Below are 7,213 nucleotides of genomic sequence, written 5' to 3'. Positions count from 1 at the left end.
GCCCTATTCTGTTTCTCTCTGACCACCAGTGCATGCAGCCCCTGTCACGTACCGCCTGCTTGCTCAAATCAATCACGACCCTTTTATGTGAAATCTTTAGTGTTGTGAGCCCTTAAAAGGGACAGAAATTGTGCATTTGGGGAGCTCGGATTTTAAGGCAGTAGCTTGCTGATGCTCCCAGCTGAATAAATCCCTCCTTTCTACAACTCGGTGTCTTGAGTTTTGTCTGCGGCTCCTCCTGTTACATTTCTTGGCTCCCTGACTGGGAAGCAAGGTGACTGACAGACAGCTGAGGCAGCCCCTTAGGCAACTTAAGCCTGCCTTGTGGGGTGCCCCTGTGGGGGACTCCAGCCCGCCTGAGTGACATGATCCAAAGAGCCCTCCTGGGTAGGAAATTGCCCCGGTGGAATGCCTCACCAGAGAAGCATGTAGCAGGCCCTCGCAGAGGATTAACACAGTGGCTGAACACCAGGAAGGGACTGGCACTTGGAGTCCAGACATCTAAAATTTGGTAAGACTAGTCTTTGGAACTTGCCCCACTCCAACTGAGTGGAAGCGTGGCCTGATCACCCACGGTGTGCCTGTATTGGCACCTTTGTTCTGGTTTTGACTCGGCTTGACTTGGTAGGACTAGTCTTTTGAACTGGCCCCACTCCACCTGAGTGGAAGCGTGGCCTGATCACCCAAGGTGTGCCTGTATTGGCACCTTTGTTCTGGTTTTGACTTGACTTGAATTGCTGGATACTTTGGTTTCGGTTTTTGGCCTGGCTTGAGTTTCTGGATACGCTGATTTTGGTTTTGATTTTGGTTTGGTGTAAACTGCAAAAGTGTGTGTGTGCCCTTTTACCTGTTCTTTGTTTTGTGGTGTGTGTGTGCCCTTTTACCTGTTCTTTGTTTTGTGGTGTGTGTGTGGTGTGAGCGTGGTGTTTTGCCTCGAAAAAACATGGATCAGGTGCAAAGTAAGCCCACCCCACTGAGAACTATGTTAAAGAATTTCAAGAAAGGATTTAATGGAGACTATAGAGTCACTAGGACTCCAGGAAAACTTAAAGTTTCGTGTGAAATAGACTGGCCAGCATTAGAGGTAGGTTGGACATCAGAAGGAAGCCTGGACAGGTCCCTTGTTTCAAAGGTATGACACAAAGTAACCTGTAAACCAAGGCACCAAGACCAGTTTCCGTACATAGACAGTTACAGCTGGCTTTAGACCCCTTCCCCCGCAACAGTAGTTAAGAGAACAGCAGCATAAGCAGCTGGCAGAGGCAAGGAAAGACCAGCAGAGAGAAAAAAAAAGGCCATCTATACCAATTCTAAGTTAATTTAGACTAAACAAGGTCTTATTAATAGCAAAGGATAATTGAAATCCCAAACTTACAAGGTTTTCAACAAAAGTGAAGTTTGCTAAAAGTTAACAGTGTAACACATATGGTAAATTCTAATCTTGTGGCCCTAGACAGTCTAGTCCAAAGACATCAAAAAAGTTTGCTTAAAAAAAAAAATGGTTATCTTCAAAAAAAAGAAGGGGAGGCAAAATTTATGTAAAAAGAGTGTTATAATGGTTAATTCTTGTTCTGAAATAAATTGGTTGTTTCAAGAAAAAAAATGTTTGTAGTAAGTCAAAAAGTTGAGACATGTTGAAGAATTGTCAGCAGAAGTCGTGAAAAAAAGTTATAAAAAAATTTATGCAAAAAGGTTTTATAATTTAAAAGTAATTTGGCCTCTTGAATACTATTGAAGAAACAGTTTATGTGCAAAGTATATACAAAAGTAAAATATACCTTTGGTAAAAAGATTATAAGGAGGCATAAAAATGTGGATTTTTACCTACATTAAAAGGTTAAAAAAATTATTGTTTTAAAAGTTTAAGCAAGTTTTAAAACATTAATTGTAAAGAAAATTCTGTGTGTAAACATATTAGCTAAAGTTAAAAAGGTATCATCCAGTTTTTCTGTGAACTAGACATAAAAGTAAAAATGCAACAGGTTTTTTTTCTTAAAGCATCAACCTGCTCTTTAACAAAAATTATAAAATGTTAAAAAGAGTCTATAAAATCTTACCTTATGGTCAAACATGAAAAATTAGATAAATATGTCTTCAAGGTTTTATTAAAATTAAGTTTAATATTAATAGCACACTAATATAAAGGTAAAATTTAGCTTATCTGGTATAAAAATCATACAAGAAGCATTATTAAATATAAAATGGTGTTTAGCTTTCTTTGGTCTAAAAACTAATGAAAATTGGTGCTAAAGGAAACATTCATTTTACTGGAAGATCACAGAAGTTAAAGACTTAAAACAAACTTCAGCAGTTAAGACAGCATACCAAGATACAAATGCCTGGATGAAATGGATCAAATATTCCATCTGCACGTTAAACAAAAGCAACTGTTATGCTTGTGCACATGGCAGGTTAGAGGCCCTGATTGTCCCCCCTACCACTAAGGTGGTCCTCCAGTTCACCAGGCGTAGGCTGCATGGTAACTGTTTTCCAGGATTCTACAGCCTGGAGTAATAAGTCATGCCAAGCTCTCTCTGCTATATCCTGAAGTCCCTGCGGGTCAGCCTCCGAGGGCCATCCAGCTTCCGTCTCCCAACACTAAGTTCACTTCGTGTCTCACAGCAGGGAGGAGACAGCATTCCTTAGAGACCTGAAAGGATTCAGTGAGCTTAAGAATTTTCGAAAGGTTATCAATCAGTCAGCCTTTGTTCATCCCCGAGCAGATGTGTGGTGGTATTGTGGTGGACCTTTACTAGGTACTCTGCTGAATAACTAGAGTGGCACTTGTGCTTTAGTCCATTTGGCTATCCCTTTCACCCTGGCATTTCATCAACCAGAGGAAGAAAAGAAAATAATAAGATATCATAAAGCGAGAGAAGCCCCTTATAGGTCTTCCAACTCTCATATCTATTTAGATGCAATTAGAGCCCCGCAAAGAATACCAGATCAATTTAAAGCTTGAAATCAAATAGCTACAGGATTTAAGTCAATATTTTAGTAGATGACAGTGAATAAAAATGTAGATTAGATAAACTACATCTATTACAACCAACAGCAAAGAGCTTTTCATGAGTTTAAAAAAAAAGCTCATGTCGGCCCCAGCCCTGAAGTTACCTGACCTGACAAAACTCTGTGAAGTCTGTGTGTCAGAAAGAGAAAAAAATGGCAGTTGGAGTTTAAACTCAGACTGTGGGGCACTGGCCAAGGCCAGTGGCCTATCTCTCAAAACAACTAGACAGGGTTTCCAAAGGCTGGCCCCCATTGTCCAAGGGCCCTGGCAGCAACAGCCCTGTTACCACAAGAAGCAGATAAGCTAACTCTTAGACAAAACCTAAACATGAAGTCTCCCCATGCTGTGGTGATTTTAATAAATACCAAAGGACACCATTAGCTAATAAATGCTACACTAAGTAGATACCAAAGCTTGCTCTGTGAAAATCCCCACATAACCATTGAAGTTTGCAACACCCTAACCCTGCCACCTTACTCCTGGTATCAGAGAGCCTAGTTAAACATAACTGTTTAGAGGTGCTGGACTCAGTTTATTCTAGTAGGCCCAACCACCGAGACAATCCTTAAACATCAGTAGACTAGGAGTTGTATGTAGATAGGAGCAGCTTCACCAACCCCTGCAAAGTGACTCTGAAGAAGACTACAAGCCCTGCTCCAGTCACACCCGGAAGCTGACTGGTCCACGCACGGCTGAAGCATGAGGAAACTCATCGCAGGACTCATTTTCCTTAAAATTTGGACTTGTACATTAAGGACTTCAGCTGAACTTCCTCAGACCGAGGGCTGTTCCCAGTATATACATCAAGTCACTGAGGTAGGACAAAAGATTGCTACAGTCCTATTATTTTATAGTTATTATGAATGCCTAGGAACTCCAAAAGGAACTTGTTTGTACAATAACACTCAGTACAAAGTAGGTAATCCAGGAAGTGACCAGCCTGATGCGTGTTATGACCCACTGTAAGCCTCCCATGATTAAGGACTGATCCTTTTCTAAGTGACACAAGTAAAGTAATAGCTAAAAAAAAAAAAAAAAAAAAAAGAAAGATCCCCAAAAATGTAATCTTAAAATTTGACACTTGTGCTGCTATTAATAGTAAGCAGCATGAAATAAGATGTGGTTCTCTAAATTGAAAAAACTAGTTACACAGTAAAAAAATAAGTATATCTGTCAAGAATCATATTTTTGTAAGATGTGTTAATATTGGTCTTGTGTCATTTAGACTACTTAAAGAAAGATAAAAAGGATCCTGTTTGACTCCAAAAAAAAAAAAAAAAAAGGTCAGCCCCTTCCCTCCTGCATGAGTAGGAGCTGCAACCTTTTAAAATTGATAATCACAAACCCCTCAGACCCAAAGTAAAATAAAGAAAAATATGTAACATTAGACATTAATAGAAAAAGACTAGATCCTAGTGTAAGCATCCTAATAAAAGAAGAAGTTCAAGAACACTATCCGGAACCAGTATTTCAGACTTTCTATGATGAACTAAATGTGCCAGTACCTGAGATTCCAGGAAAAACTAAAAATTTGTTTTTGCAATTAGCCGAACACGTAGCCCAGTCTCTACAAGTCACCTCACGTTATGTCTGTGGAAAAACCGTAACAGGAGATCAATGGCCATGGGAAGCCCCAGAATTAGTTCCTACAGACCCAGTTCCTGATGAATTCCCAGACCAAAAGAATCACCCTGATCATCTCTAGGTTCTAAAAGTCTCAATTATTAGACAGTATTGCATAGCTAAAGAAAGAAAAGGATTCACTCATCCTGTAAGGCAGCTTAGCTATCTTAGACAAAAGCTGTATAATAGTACCACAAAAACAGTTACATGGTGGAGTTCCAATTACACAGAAAGAAATCCATTCAGTACATTTCCAAAGTTGCAGACTGTTTAGGCCCAACCAGAATTCTACCAGGACTGGATGGCCCCCACCAGGTTATACTAGATATGTAGACACAGAGCTTATGCTAAGCTGCCTGATCAGTGGAGAGGTAGCTGTGCAATTGGCACCATTAAGCCTTCTTTCTTCTTACTGCCCATAAAAACAGGTAAACTTCTAGGCTTCCCAGTCTATGCTTCCCGCAAAAAAGGAAGCATAGCCATAGGTGATTAAAAAGATAATAAATGGCCCCCTGAAAAAATCATACAATACTATGGACCTGCCACTTGAGCACAAGATGGCTCATGAAGATACTAGACCCCCATCTAAATGCTCAACCGAATCATACAGTTACAAGCTGTTTTAGAAATTATTACTAATAAAACCGATCAAGCCTTGACTGTTCTTGCCCGGCAAGAGACTCTGATGAGAAATGCTATCTATCAAAATATACTAGTTCTCGACTACTTGCTAGCAGCTGAAAGAAAAGTTCGTAGAAAATTTAACCTTACTAATGGTTGTCTACACATAGATGATCAAGGACAAGCAGTTGAGGATATAGTTAAAGATATAACAAAACTGGCACATGTACCCATGCAAGTGTGGCACGGACTCAATCTGGAAGCCATGTTTAAAAATTAGTTCCCAGCAATAGGAAGATTTAAAACTCTTATAATAAGAGTAATAATAGTAATTAAGAACCTACTTACTGCTCCTTTGTTTCCTACCTGTACTTCTTCAAATGATAGAAAGCTTCATCGCTACCTTAGTTCACCAAAATGCTTCAGCACAAGTGTACTATATGAATCACTATCAATCTGTTGCACAAAAAGACATAAGTAACAAAAATAAGAGTGAGAACTCCCACTAATAAAAAGTGAGAGTCTCAAAAGGGGGGAATGAAGGAAGAGAAAGACCCTCTCATATTATTTTATATTGTTTTATACTCAGTACCTGTTTTAAGAAAAATCAAATAAGTGAAATCAAAGACAGGCAGCCCAGCACCATGCCCAAAACCAGCCCTGGGCCTGCCTGGCTTAAACCTAGTAGTTAAAAATCAACTCATGACTTAGAAACTGATGTTATTCATAAATTCCAGACATTGTATAGAAGAACATGGTGAAACTCCCTGCCCTGTTCTGTTTCTCTCTGACCACCAGTGCATGCAGCCCCTGTCACGCACGACCTGCTTGCTCAAATCAATCATGAACTTTTCATGTGAAATCTTCAGTGTTGTGAGCCCTTAAAAGGGACAGAAATTGTGTATTTGGGGAGCTCAGATTTTAAGGCAGTAGCTTGCTGATGCTCCCAGCAGAATAAAGCCCTTCCTTCTACAACTCGGTGTCTGAGAATTTTTGTCTGTGGCTTGTCCTGCTACACACACACACACACGCACACTGGCATGACTGTGCATTAATAATAGAGGAAATGTATCTTGTGGCACATACCTCCTTCCAAAGGAACTGAGTGATGAGGTTTGTTTAAAAAATTGACACTACTGAAAACAGTATGGAGGTTTCTCAAAATATTTAACGTAAGATTACCATATGATGCAGCAATCCCTCTTCTGGATATTTATTCATAAGAATTAAAATCAGGATCTCAAAGAGATATTTGCACATCCATATTCATAACAGCACTATTACAAAAGCTCAGACCTTGAAACAATCCCAGCATCTATCTGAGCAAAGTGTAGGAACAACCGGGTCCGACTGGTCTAAAATGAAAGGAAAGGTGAATGTGCTGTGTTGTAACTGGGAGGAAATGGGAGGAAAATCCTCAAAACTCACCCCATTGGAATTCATGTTAAAGAACTTTAAGAAAGGCTTTGCGGGTGTGGTGGGGGGTGCGGTTAGGGAGTCAAGTTAACCCATTGAATGCTGAGAGCTCTCTGTGAATTAGAATAGCCCTCTTTTGGTGTTGGCTGGCTGGCTGAATGTACTTATAGATAGGGACACAATTGGCCCTGTGTTTAAGGTGGTGACTGGAGTCAGAGGACAGTCAGGGCATTCAGACCAAATTTCCTTATATTAACTCATGGCTGAATGCAGCCCTGTTTAGCAGCTTATTGCAGAATGCTCGCAGTTCAAGCCGAGAGAAATCAGCTGTGCTGGCAGCTACAAAGACAAAGTGAAAACAGAGTTAAAGGGAAAGTCACAGGAGCTTGTAGCCTGAGCTGAGCTGAAAGTGAAATCTTCTCTGGCAAACACAGAGACAAAAAGAAAGCCACAGGAAAACCCGGTTTTGCAAGAACCACTGGAGGGAAAAGAGACCCTTCCTCCATATGCTCCAATCTACCCCCCTTTACCCAGAGTTACTGC

At 40.2% G+C, this 7,213-nt stretch overlaps 1 protein-coding gene across 1 annotated transcript in view; it reads left to right on the top strand.

Annotated features, from left to right (window-relative positions):
- The first annotated feature begins 354 nt into the window (after positions 1–354).
- Positions 355–7,213, top strand: part of LOC101135156 (UDP-glucuronosyltransferase 2B7) — a 59,612-nt gene continuing 52,753 nt past the window's right edge. Inside the window, exon 1 of the mRNA XM_019025607.4 lies at positions 355–511. The gene's annotated coding sequence lies outside the window, so the exon portion shown is untranslated. The remainder of the gene's footprint in view (positions 512–7,213) is intronic.

The sequence above is a fragment of the Gorilla gorilla genome, chromosome 3, assembly GCF_029281585.2.
Source record: "Gorilla gorilla gorilla isolate KB3781 chromosome 3, NHGRI_mGorGor1-v2.1_pri, whole genome shotgun sequence".
NCBI classification, from domain to species: Eukaryota; Metazoa; Chordata; class Mammalia; order Primates; family Hominidae; genus Gorilla; species Gorilla gorilla.
This window is presented reverse-complemented; position numbering and strand designations above follow the sequence as displayed.